Source organism: Hyalella azteca, unplaced genomic scaffold, assembly GCF_000764305.2.
Source record: "Hyalella azteca isolate HAZT.00-mixed unplaced genomic scaffold, Hazt_2.0.2 contig16605, whole genome shotgun sequence".
In the NCBI taxonomy this organism is placed as follows: Eukaryota; Metazoa; Arthropoda; class Malacostraca; order Amphipoda; family Hyalellidae; genus Hyalella; species Hyalella azteca.
Genome location: NW_025946421.1, coordinates 113441 through 126595, shown reverse-complemented (window position 1 = coordinate 126595; position 13155 = coordinate 113441). Strand labels below are relative to the sequence as shown.

Here is a 13155-nt window from a genome sequence, read left to right as displayed (position 1 = left end):
TCACTCATGAGTCACAGCTCGAGGGGTGTAGCCCCCATCCCCTTATCGTTCCCTGATCACACCTTCCAACCAAACTATAAGCAAGGTTGCCGACAAATAAATATTGTCGTCTGGATAGCCGCACCTAAGTCTCACAATTAACTTATTCGTAATAGAACTTGATATATTGTGCACTGAAGTCTCGCGGCAACCCACGCAGCAATCAATTTTATCCCTCAGTGACACGAAAGCTTCACTCATCTCATCATTGATTAAGAATCAGATCTCAGTTACACAGGACCCAACAAAAAAAAATTATTTCTAGTAATGACTGGATATAGAATGATTCAAAATACTAGCATTGCCAGTTTGAGGAATTGTATGCTTCTGTATCCCAAACGTTAAGAATTCCAGAAATTTACTAAAAATATTTAACTATGAACATTAAATTCCCAGTTGAGGATATCCAGATCCTCCAGCGGAGGCTATCCAGATCCTCCAACGGAGGCTATCCAGATCCTCCAACGGAGGCTATCCAGATCCTCCAACGGAGGCTATCCAAATTCTTAGCTTGAGACTATAGATGCAGATCCTGCACTTCCGGCGAGGCTTCGTGTAGGCGCGGTTCTTTCCTTATCTCAACGTTTCTCAGCGGCTAGGAGTTGCTGCTGCTCAGACTATTTATTTTTATTTTTTCTTATTAATCCTCAGGCATCGGCAAGTTGATTGCGTTGAGACCCGGCGACGCCCATTTTGGTCATAGATATTAATTAATTAATTAATGTTACTTAATATTGATTAATTAATGATAATGCCAACACCCAACATACATGCTAGACAAATACAACATACATGACGACATGAATGCAAGTCATGATCAGCCATGTCGCGCTGCCTGCGTGAAGGCGGGAGATGACAGCATCTTGCTATTTACTCCAAACTTATGCGTCATATAAACCGAATTCTTTAGAAACTATCGTCATGTTCTCTACAATTTATATTATGCTGTTATTGCATCGATTCAAATAATTCGTGCGTTTCATTTTGTTGAATTGCTTCCGGCGCGACCCGAATTAAATTTTGGGTTAAATTGTAAAGGTTTGCCTTATTATTGTGGAATCTTAATAATTAATCTTGAACGAACCCAGGTACAACATTGTAAACAATGATAGGCGCAAGTCGATCAGGAGTGACAACTATGGCATAATTAGTCTTGACCAAATGGCCCAAACTGGTCAGTGGTGACCAAGTGGCGAAAACTGGTCAGTGGTGACCAAGTGGCGAAAACTGGTCAGTGGTGACCAAGTGGCGAAAACTGGTCAGTGGTGACCAAGTGGCACAAACTGGTCAGTGGTGACCAAGGGGCACAAACTGGTCAGTGGTGACCAAGGGGCACAAACTGGTCAGTGGTGACCAAATAGCGAAAACTGGTCAGTGGTGACCAAGTGGCACAAACTGGTCAGTTGTGACCAAGGGGCACAAACTGGTCAGTGGTGACCAATAGTGGTGACCAAGTGGCACAAACTGGTCAGTAGTGACCAAGTGGCACAAACTGGTGACCAAGTGGCACAAACTGGTCAGTGGTGACCAAGTGGCATACTGCGTTAGTGAATGAAGTTTCTTGCTCTGGTTGCAGCGGTGGATGAATGGCTGGCAGACAGGCTAGACAGGTTCTGCAGGAGCTAACCTGTAGCAGGTTTGTGGGCCGGTCTGCATCAGGCAGGCTGTGACAGCACCCTTGTCCTGTGATAAGCATTAATGATGATACAATATTATTATTGATGATACACTATGATGATACGTATTTATGATGATACGATATTGTTATTGATGATACACTACGATGATACGTATTTATGATGACAAGCATTATTGATGATACGATATTATTATTGACGATACACTATGATGATAGTGTATCATCTTAATGTCACTTAATGTGACTTATTAATGATACACTACGATGATACGTATTTATGATGATACGATATTTTTATTGATACACTATGATGATACGTATTTATGATGATACGATATTATTATTAATGATACACTATGATGATCCGTATTTATGATGATACGTATTTATGATGATAAGCATTAATGATGATACGATATTATTGATGATACACTATGATGATACGTATTCATGATGATACGAGTACGGTACTAGCATTGGTCATCAAGCATCTATTGGAATAAATTCTATGGAAGCCAGCTTACGCTTTTAAAAAAAATAAGATAAAAAATATGCTATTAATGGAAAAAATCAATCGTCAGTTATGGAAAGATCGGGTTCCAAAGGCCGGATCCCTNATTGACACGAGAGTCACTAATATTGACACGAGAGTCACTAATATTGACACGAGAGTCACTAATATTGACACGAGAGTCACTAATATTGACACGAGAGTCACTAATATTGACACGAGAGTCACTAATATTGACACGAGAGTCACTAATATTGACACGAGAGTCACTAATATTGACACGAGAGTCACTAATATTGACACGAGAGTCACTAATATTGACACGAGAGTCACTAATATTGACACGAGAGTCACTAATATTGACACGAGAGTCACTAATATTGACACGCGAGTCACTTATATTGACACGTGAGTCGCTTATATTCGTTTTCAGTCCCATACATAACGACATAGAATTATTTATGATCCAGCTTCAGAAGCTTGAATTTCATGTTGAATCATGCATGATGACCCGAGCCTTAGAGGCCAGGAAAGTTTCAAAGTCGCATTCTAGAAATGGTTGTAGAACTACCAGTACCTCGCCTCTCCCAGTCCAAACAATAAAACAGGCGTGCAATGACGCACATGAAGAACTATCAATAATTTACCTAAGTCAGTACATCGATACTTGACGATAAGACACGATAATTATTGATAAGAAACGATAATTATTGATAGGAAACAATAATTAACGAAAAGACGCATTAATTAACGATAAAACGCGATAATTAACGATAAGACACGATAAGACGTGATAATTAACGATAAGACACGACAAGACACGATAATTAACGATAAGACGCAATAATTAACAAGACACGATAATTAACGATAAGGCACGAAAAGATATGATAATCAACGATAAGACGCGATAATTAACGGTAAGACACAATAATTAGCGATAATTAGCGATAATTAACGATAAGACTTATTATTTAACGATAAGACTTATTAATTAAAGATAAGACACGATAATCAACGATAAGACACAGTAATCAACGATAAGACACTGGTGGAAGGACCTCTGGGAGGAAGGGGAAAAAGTGAGGAGACATGTAGGAGGGAGGGGTGTAGTTAGGGATCCGAGGGAGTGAGGAAGGGAGGGAAGGAGGGAGAGAGGGAAGTGAGTGAGGGGATAGGGACCTGTAGAAATAGGGAAGCAGTGGGGGATCTGTGGGGAGGGGGACCTGAGGGAGGCGGGGGGAACAGAATAAGGGAATGGGGATTCCTGGCCCCGCCTAGCAGCGTGGGCTCGAGCTTTCCATGTATGCACATCTGCAGGCAGGCATTGAGTTTGCTTTAGTCCAGCCCGCCATCGAAACATTCCATCCATCGCTAATAATTGTGCGGTTAAAGGGGGTTAAAATTGGTTTATAATTGCTTTATAATTGTGCGGTTAAAAGAAGTTTACAATTGGTTAATGATTGGTTTATGATTGGTTTATAATTGGTTTATAATTGGTTTATAATTGGTTTATAATTGGTTTATAATTGGTTTATAATTGGTTTACAATTGGTTTATAATTGGTTTATAATTGGTTTATAATTGGTTTATAATTGGGCGGTTAAAAGAAGTTCATAATTGGTTTACAATTGTGCGGTAAAAAGAAGTTTATAATTGGTTTATAATGGGGCGGTTAAAAGAGGTTTATAATTGGTTTAGAATTGGTTTATAATTGGGCGGTTAAAAGAGGTTTATAATTGGTTTATAATTGTGCGGTTAAAAGAAGTTTATAATTGGTTTATAATTGGTTTATAATTGGTTTATAATTGGTTTATAATTGGGCGGTTAAAAGAAGTATATAATTTGTTTATAATTGTGCGGCTATCACTACGGTTGTACTATCGCATTTTTAACCCATATAGTCATTGTCTTAAGAAGATCAGTAAGGACTGAACAGATGTCAATCCTCATGTGTAAAGAAGCACAAATATGATCAGTAATTCGCGGCAAATTTTCCTGCTGTTAAATTGTATAATACGCAAGAAGTCAAGTTAACCGCTGGATTAACTTCTTGACCTTTCGCAAATATTCAAGCCTGATGAAGTAGAGATTATCGACAATTTAATAAATGAAGAACGTGAGCTAAAATTGTGCTTTCTAGAGCTTAAAAAATCGAACCTATCGCATTCTGAACTCAGCAGGGAAACCATTTTATTCCTACAGTTTAACAAAGTTTTGGAGTATAAAAAAATACGAAAATAGAATTTTATTTATTTTAAACTTAATTTTCCTGCTTATAGAAGAATTTAATTATATAGAGTACTGAAGGTGAGACAAACAAACACATACGTCATAGCAGTTGTTTTTTACCTGCTTTGTAAGGCCACAAAATGAAACAAAAACGATCAAAATCACAAGCTATATGCTTAATTTTATTACTTCTTGCTAGACATAATGATGTGAACTTGACCAAAGTTTCACCACCGAGTAATTTTTGGTCATTAATGACATCAAAATTCAAAATTGATTCAGTATCTAAAATTAAATACAAATAATTCGCTCAGACTTAATGTGTACACCTGCTTTAAAATTAGGCACAGTACATCGAAAATACAGAAAATGTGTACCGTCGGCGCTTGTGTGATAATACGCTTCAACCATTGACAGTTTCCAAATTATTTTTCAGGTTTAATTTTGTACATTAGCGGCTGCAACTAATACTATAATCTTTTTACCTTCTGCAAATTTGCACACAAATTTAAACAACTGATTGAGCTAAATAGCATCTAACTTTCTCATAGCTCAATCCGGAATGCTTGGTGGAATGGAGCCAACTTGCGGCATTTCGCTCAAAAGCCGCGTCTTAGCGCCTTCAATTTGTTTCTTTAGAACAACCAACACTACGATTGCATTATAACGTCATGGGTCAATTAATTGAACGTTCTTGTTTCAATGAAAAGTAATGCGAGCGAAAGTCATGTACAATTTAAAATTGTCACGGCGGTCGCGCTCATCTTGGAATGGAACAGGCAAGACGGTACACTGCGGAACACGTCTTTATTTCACGCCATACAGTATATGAAACATTTCTTACTACAATTCAAGTAGATAAAACAGTCATATATAATTTTATTTGCTTCGAAATAGACAATTTGAAACTACTAATTAATACTAAATTCTTAAATTGTGGACGAACATACTAACAATACTAGAGTTGTATACATAAATGACTTTTCCACAAAACTAAATACAATTTTCCACGGAAGTTCGATGAACTTTAGCAGAAATATTTTGTGCTGTGTAAATGTGTAAATGTATTTCATTCATACTCGCACACGCTGAGACGAGGCTTGGAGCTTTATGCGCAGTCACAGCTTCACAGCTGGACCCCCAGATCAGAGGTATTATATTTGTCACCCTAGTCACTCTACTATCCCCCTATAGTCACCCTACAGTCACCCTACAGTCACCCTACTATCTCTCTACAGTTTCCCTACAGTCTCCTTACTGTCCCCTTACTATCCTCTACATAGTCACCCTATTATTCCCTTACGGTTCCACTAAAATCCCCCTACAGTCACACTCAAGTCCCCCTGCACCCCCTACAGTCACCGTGCAGTCCCCTGTCATTCACCCAACAGTCGCCCTACAGTTACACTACTATCCCACTACTGTCACCCTACAGTCCCGTTATTGTCCTGCTACCGTCATCCTACAGTCCTCAACAGTCACCCTACCGTCCCCTACAATCAACCCTCAGGCACCCTTCCGTCACCCTACAGTCCCCCTAAAGTCACCCTGCTGTGACCCGTGCCGGCAAAGTAAAATAGGAACCTTGCAAACTTTTGGCAAGTACTCGTACAAGAAGGACCAAATGATGGTAAGTAACTAACATTGTAACCTATGGAGGGAGCCATGGAGGCAATGTCCTACAAATGTTTGGCAACGATATCAAACGAGGCAGCTTAGAATGATATTGTCATCAATTCCAGTTTCTTGACGCTGCCCCATATATTAGGCAAAATAGTCAACATAATAAGCGATTCAATATTTTAACAATGCTCGTAATTCCATTCCAGGTTTGTGATCTTTCGAAGTTAAATTCAATTTATTGTTTAGCTAATTTTGAGTCAAAATACATATTCTTTCTATAGGGAATTTGAAAGTAGTTTGGATGGAGCTGAAAAAATTTGAACTTTATATCAGGTGCTGGCTCAGAAACGTGCGCACCAGGCTTTTCAATTTATCGACGCGCCTTCTGTGGTTTTTGAATAAGAAGTTAAAATCCAAGATAAAATACATTATACAAGCATGGTGTTCCAGCTAAGGATTTTTATATACAAGCGTGGAGTTCCAGCGAAGGATTTTTAAAATAAGACTTAACAATATTAAATAAACAACGGAACAGACTGTCAGTTGGTGATATTAATTGAACTCCTTCCCCTCCTCCCTTCTCCTCTCGCCCCCTCCCCCCTCCCCCTCTCCGGCTCCAACTTCCTTCCTGGCGACGTTCGTTAAGTCATGCAACGGCCATGGCGTCTCTCTCAGGTAACGAAAAAAAAAAAGAAACGAATTCCACCGACGGTTAGGCACGCTTGCTAGGCGTCGTATCGCCTGCCCATAGCCACTCAGGCTACAGAGCTTGCTGTGGATGAACGATACCCGATGAATGCACCAAGTTAGTTTGCATTAAACTGACATGCAATGAACTGCCGTTCATTTCATCTTTTATTTACCATAAAATTCCTAGAAAAATTAGTAAATAGTCCCGCTGCGTCGTACACAAAAAATATTCGCTATTCGCGTATCCAGTTCGTCCATGGTGGAAAAGTCTTTCATCATTCACAAAGTTTAGTTTTAGAATTTCAGGAGACATGCTCTTCCCATAGGCATAGAGTAACTAGGCCAGTCCTCGTAGCTAGTGATACGAGTAGTCCAACGTCATCACTGGACAATAATTATTAATGTTTCATTTCCATCTGTTAGCTTTTTCGGTTAATAATATAACTCCGTAATCTCGTCAATAATTAGAAAGATCGCAAATAACATTATGGCCGCAATGCTACAAATAAGGCTGTAGGTGGGACTGGCTTCAAATAAGAAAAAAATGTCGACTCTAAAGTAGGTAGCTTGATTCGGTAATGACACTTCAAAAACTTCACTACATTAAGATTATGCGCTTGAACGTTAACTATGTACCGATTCTAAGATTTTGAATATTTCGAACTACTAAATATTCACGAGACAATTAATCATTCAATGTGACGGGTCGTAAATGAAATGCTCGCCGGCTGGTCGGGCCAGGAACTAAGGTTTCGGATAAGGAAAGCCATTGCAAATAATAATACCTATAAAAATGTTCCCTTTAATGCGTCGTTACTAATCGTAGTCGTATCAAAGTTTTCTCCAAAAAGCCAGCCAATCTATTTATTCCTAAATTAATCTCATATTCTATCAAAATTAGGTACGTGAAATGCAATCTGAACGTTAATAAGTTTTAGAAAGAAATCTCACGTAAGGTAAGGCGGACGAAACTGTTATTGAATTGTTGCAAGCGTGACTCGCATGCGACACTAAGTTATAACATGGAATCCGAGGATAAAAGAATTATTCTTGGTAGCAGCAATTTGAAAGAATGGACAGAATTATAGGCTGGTTTAGAGAGTTAGAGACTAGAATCGAACACAAGGACGAAATAATACCACCAACACTTCACTCAAAATGTTCTATATAGGCTAATACAGAGCATATAATGAATGCAACCTATTTAAGCTTCAATACGGGTATATGAAGTATGGCTTATTATAATAGACTCATTTCAATATGTCGGACAAAATAGCTTATAACTCTGAACCTAATTCGGGACTCGGGAGATCCAATCAATGGTAGTATCCAATAGACTGGGAAATGAATATTTCCCAATTTGGTACCGTATTTGAACATGCTTTAAACAAAATTTAATAAATGAAAAATTATGAAACAGTTGCTATAATTACCTTGTTGAATTATCCTACGATTATATTTCTACTGTCGAAAAGTATTCACTTGACGCGTTTAGTTCCCGAGTATTCCTTTTGCAGACACCGCAAGTTCACAAATAACAAGCGCAGCACACACATACAACCAACACCAACCGCGCGTCAACACATACTGATTACTGAGCACAGTGAGCACTGAGCAGTCACCAATGAGGCTGTGAGCTAGTTCCGAGTTCTGACTAAAAAGGGTCCCACGGGTCTCGACTCCCGCTCTTTGACAACTAAATGGTCAAGTCGCGTGGTCTCATCGAACTCTGTCTCTACTACTTCAAGTCTACTAGCTATCAAAACCATTAGAGCGAAAAATCCTATTTTGATTGCTTACAAAATGAAGTTTGAGGTTCGCGAGCCTTACCCTTTATTCATGTACCGTCAGCTGGTGTAAGATTAACCCTTACGTGTAACATCGACCGAAAGTTAGAAAAAAAAATTAGTTACGGTAGTGCGATCATGTGATGAGCTATTGACCTAGTAGTTCTTTTATGACTGGATAGGTTGCACCACTGGCTTGACGTTACTCAGTTACGTTACGCCCTCAGACATGAAAGATCGATCTCAGAGTCTTTGCATATAAAAGTGTATACATTTAAGAAATCTATAAGTGCTTGCATTTAAATTCGGTTGGTACGGGAAGTTATATTCAAGCCCGGAAGCCATCCATAACACTGCATAGGTTAGGTGACGTTCTTTCTCTCTATCGACACTTGGATTCTCAACTGAGAATAAGCTGTCTAAAACTAACCGTGTCAATCCCAGTGAATTTTATAAATACTGTCAGACGCGTGCCAGAAATCATAGGAACGACAAAATGCTAACATATAGGTAACCTATGTTTGGCTAAGTCTTTTAGACCACATAACTTATGTTTGGCTACGTCTTGTAGACCACATAACTTATATTTGGGTACGTCTTGTAGACCACATAACTTATGTACGGCCACGTCTTGTAGACCACATAACTTATGTACGGCCAAGTCTTGTAGACCACATAACTTATGTACGGCTACGTCTTGTAGACCACATAACTTATGTACGGCCACGTCTTGTAGACCACATAACTTATGTACGACCAAGTCTTGTAGACCATATAACTTATATTTGGGTACGTCTTGTAGAGACCACATAACTTATGTACGGCCACGTCTTGTAGACCACATAACTTATGTACGGCTACGTCTTATAGACCACATAACTTATGTACGGCTACGTCTCGTAGATAACATAACTCATGTTTAGCTACGTCTTGTAGACCAAATAACTTATGTACGGATACGTCTTGTAGACCATATAACTTACGTTTAGCTACGACTGGTAGACCACATAACTTATGTACGGCTACGTCATGTAGACCGAATAACTTAGCCTAAATTTAGGCGAGGTAAGGATAAATTTATTGAAAGAGGAGGACTATGCCACTAAACTTGTCTAATATTTAATTAGATGAATCATATCATTCGCTTCTTTCTAGCAATTATATCCACCAATTAGTAAATTTAGAAATCAAATACTCACTACGAATTGAATGTTAAAGAATTATTTTAATATAAATGACACACTGCACTGAAAAAGTGATATCTCTCCTTTGTAGCGATGAAGGAGAAGTTTGGTCTTGATGTGTCAGTATAATACAATTATAATTATGTGTTATTAGGGATAGTCTGGAAGACAGGGGCGTTGTGGGGGGCCACCTCCCCCCTCACGTCGATGGGGGGCGCTGGGGGAGCGGGGGGCTGGGCGCCGGACAAGTGCGAGATGCGCTTACGTTCCCGGTACTCTTTCCTGCAAGCTGCCGGACATAGCATCATACCATCATACCACAACATCATACCATCACACCACAACATCATACCATCANGTCTAGTGTGGAGGCTAGCGTAGAGGCTAGTGTGGAGGCTAGTAATGAGTCTAGTGTGGAGGCTAGCGTAGAGGCTAGTGTGGAGGCTAGTAATGAGTCTAGTGTGGAGGCTAGCGTAGAGGCTAGTGTGGAGGCTAGTAATGAGTCTAGTGTGGAGGCTAGCGTAGAGGCTAGTGTGGAGGCTAGTAATGAGTCTAGTGTGGAGGCTAGCGTAGAGGCTAGTGTGGAGGCTAGTAATGAGTCTAGTGTGGAGGCTAGCGTAGAGGCTAGTGTGGAGGCTAGTAATGAGTCTAGTGTGGAGGCTAGCGTAGAGGCTAGTGTGGAGGCTAGTAATGAGTCTAGTGTGGAGGCTAGCGTAGAGGCTAGTGTGGAGGCTAGTAATGAGTCTAGTGTGGAGGCTAGCGTAGAGGCTAGTGTGGAGGCTAGTAATGAGTCTAGTGTGGAGGCTAGCGTAGAGGCTAGTGTGGAGGCTAGTAATGAGTCTAGTGTGGAGGCTAGCGTAGAGGCTAGTGTGGAGGCTAGTAATGAGTCTAGTGTGGAGGCTAGCGTAGAGGCTAGTGTGGAGGCTAGTAATGAGTCTAGTGTGGAGGCTAGCGTAGAGGCTAGTGTGGAGGCTAGTAATGAGTCTAGTGTGGAGGCTAGCGTAGAGGCTAGTGTGGAGGCTAGTAATGAGTCTAGTGTGGAGGCTAGCGTAGAGGCTAGTGTGGAGGCTAGTAATGAGTCTAGTGTGGAGGCTAGCGTAGAGGCTAGTGTGGAGGCTAGTAATGAGTCTAGTGTGGAGGCTAGCGTAGAGGCTAGTGTGGAGGCTAGTAATGAGTCTAGTGTGGAGGCTAGCGTAGAGGCTAGTGTGGAGGCTAGTAATGAGTCTAGTGTGGAGGCTAGCGTAGAGGCTAGTGTGGAGGCTAGTAATGAGTCTAGTGTGGAGGCTAGCGTAGAGGCTAGTGTGGAGGCTAGTAATGAGTCTAGTGTGGAGGCTAGCGTAGAGGCTAGTGTGGAGGCTAGTAATGAGTCTAGTGTGGAGGCTAGCGTAGAGGCTAGTGTGGAGGCTAGTAATGAGTCTAGTGTGGAGGCTAGCGTAGAGGCTAGTGTGGAGGCTAGTAATGAGTCTAGTGTGGAGGCTAGCGTAGAGGCTAGTGTGGAGGCTAGTAATGAGTCTAGTGTGGAGGCTAGCGTAGAGGCTAGTGTGGAGGCTAGTAATGAGTCTAGTGTGGAGGCTAGCGTAGAGGCTAGTGTGGAGGCTAGTAATGAGGCTAGTGTGGAGGCTAGGCTTACCCACGCCGTAGTGCAGGTCGCGTTTGTCGTGCCGTAGTCTGGCAGCCTGTAGCTGCTGCTGCAGGCTCTGCATGGCGGCCTGCTTCTCTGCCGCTCGCTGCTCTTACATACAAGATTATTTTAACATTCAAAATTCAAAAACAGTTTGGCATTCATTATAAAAAAAATGAATAATGCTGGTTTGGTACTGTGTGAGTTTTTCCACTTCTAATTCAATTATCACCAAATAGGTTAAAACAATCGATGTTTCAAAGTTGAGCTTATAAATCAATTAGCTAGAAATAATTTTAAAGCTAGCACTTGATCAGACCCTTTTTCCAATTCCACACATCACATGCTTACATCTAATGCATGTAACGGATCACATGCGTGTTCGTTATTCAAATAATATATACAATTGATGCGTGGAACAATTCTTAACATTTTATATCACTACTGAAATAATTTATAGGTTTTTTATCGTGTCACCTACCTGCCTCATGAGCGCACGCTCGTGCTGCTCATGCTCTTGTTGCAACTGCTCACGCTCTAGTCGCTCACGCTCGAGAGCACCTTGCTCATCTCGCTCACGAGCCCTCCGCTCTGCCATTCTTCAAGGGAGGAAGGGGGCGGTTATTTGGGCAAGGACTTCAACCTTATTTTATTATGAATACTGATTATTTATATATTTCAATAGTACCGAGAAAACAAACGTCATTAAATTTTACGTCCGCTAAATTGTAGGCTAAATAAATTTTTAATTAATATTTACGTTACAGAATCGCTTTAGTAACATGGCAAATAAAGAAAATACTAAATAAATATTCATAATTCCATAATATGACCAAATACAACTAAAAATAATAACAGTAGTATCTTCATAAGCCGCAACTAAGCTACTACATGGATAATAACAGCGGCATAGTATTTTCTCAAACACATTCAATTCTATCGTGTACCCCCCTAATACCTGGATAACAAGAGCGGCATAGCATTTTCTCAAACACAATAAATTCCATCGTGCGCCTCTCTATGTGAAATAAAAAATATAAATGGGCTCACAGTTTAGCAAGAGCTTGTCGCATTCTTCTTTGGGCCTCCTGCTTCTGCTCCTGTTTCTGCTGCAGACGCTGCAGATGCTGGCGTTGCTGCAGGACCATCCTGCGCTCCCACCTGCCTTCCTGTTGCAGGCGCTCCTGCAAGGCCTGCGCCTTTTCCTCCATCTGCTCCATTCGCCCTTTTCGTACCTGAGAAATAAGTTGTTCTAATCTACGCATTATTAACTTGAAAGGCTAACAACATAAACAACGCAGTTGCACGAGTCGTATTCGTACCTGGATTCCAATCGAAAGTTTCATTTCGTCATGTCGTTAGCTTTCAATATTCTGTTTAAACATTTTAATTTAATTATTGCACTCACAGACAACGTATCGCGTATTGGGTTGAAATTTTACTATTCGGCAAGACTGAGTAGGAATGTTAATTCGCCTGATGATGTTCAACATAAATATGTTCGTTGGACTTGAAATACTTACCTGTTTCAGCAGCGCGGCAGAGCGTTCTTCTGGAGTTACCTCCATCTTTGCTTGAAGCTGCTTTTCGACGTCAGTTAGCAACGAATCTCGCTCCTTTGCTTGCTGCGATTTAATTAGCATCAATGTTTCCTTCTGGTGCTGTGTTAAAGTTTCTCGGTCTCTTGCAAGACGATCGTATTCTGGCATTGGACGATTAAAAATTTCTTTGAGCTTCCGAAAATCGTGGTGCTTTTGGTGTGGCAACTCTTCCCGTTTTGCTTCAATTCGGGTTGGGACTGCGGACTTACTCCTACGTAACGCCTTCGG

General features: G+C 40.5%; 1 protein-coding gene across 1 annotated transcript in view; it reads right to left on the bottom strand.

Annotated features, from left to right (window-relative positions):
• LOC108675941 (unconventional myosin IC) overlaps positions 1-8341 on the bottom strand; it is a 53786-nt gene extending 45445 nt beyond the window's left edge. Inside the window, exon 1 of the mRNA XM_018163997.2 lies at positions 8168-8341. The gene's annotated coding sequence lies outside the window, so the exon portion shown is untranslated. The remainder of the gene's footprint in view (positions 1-8167) is intronic.
• Between the last annotated feature and the right edge of the window lie 4814 nt (positions 8342-13155).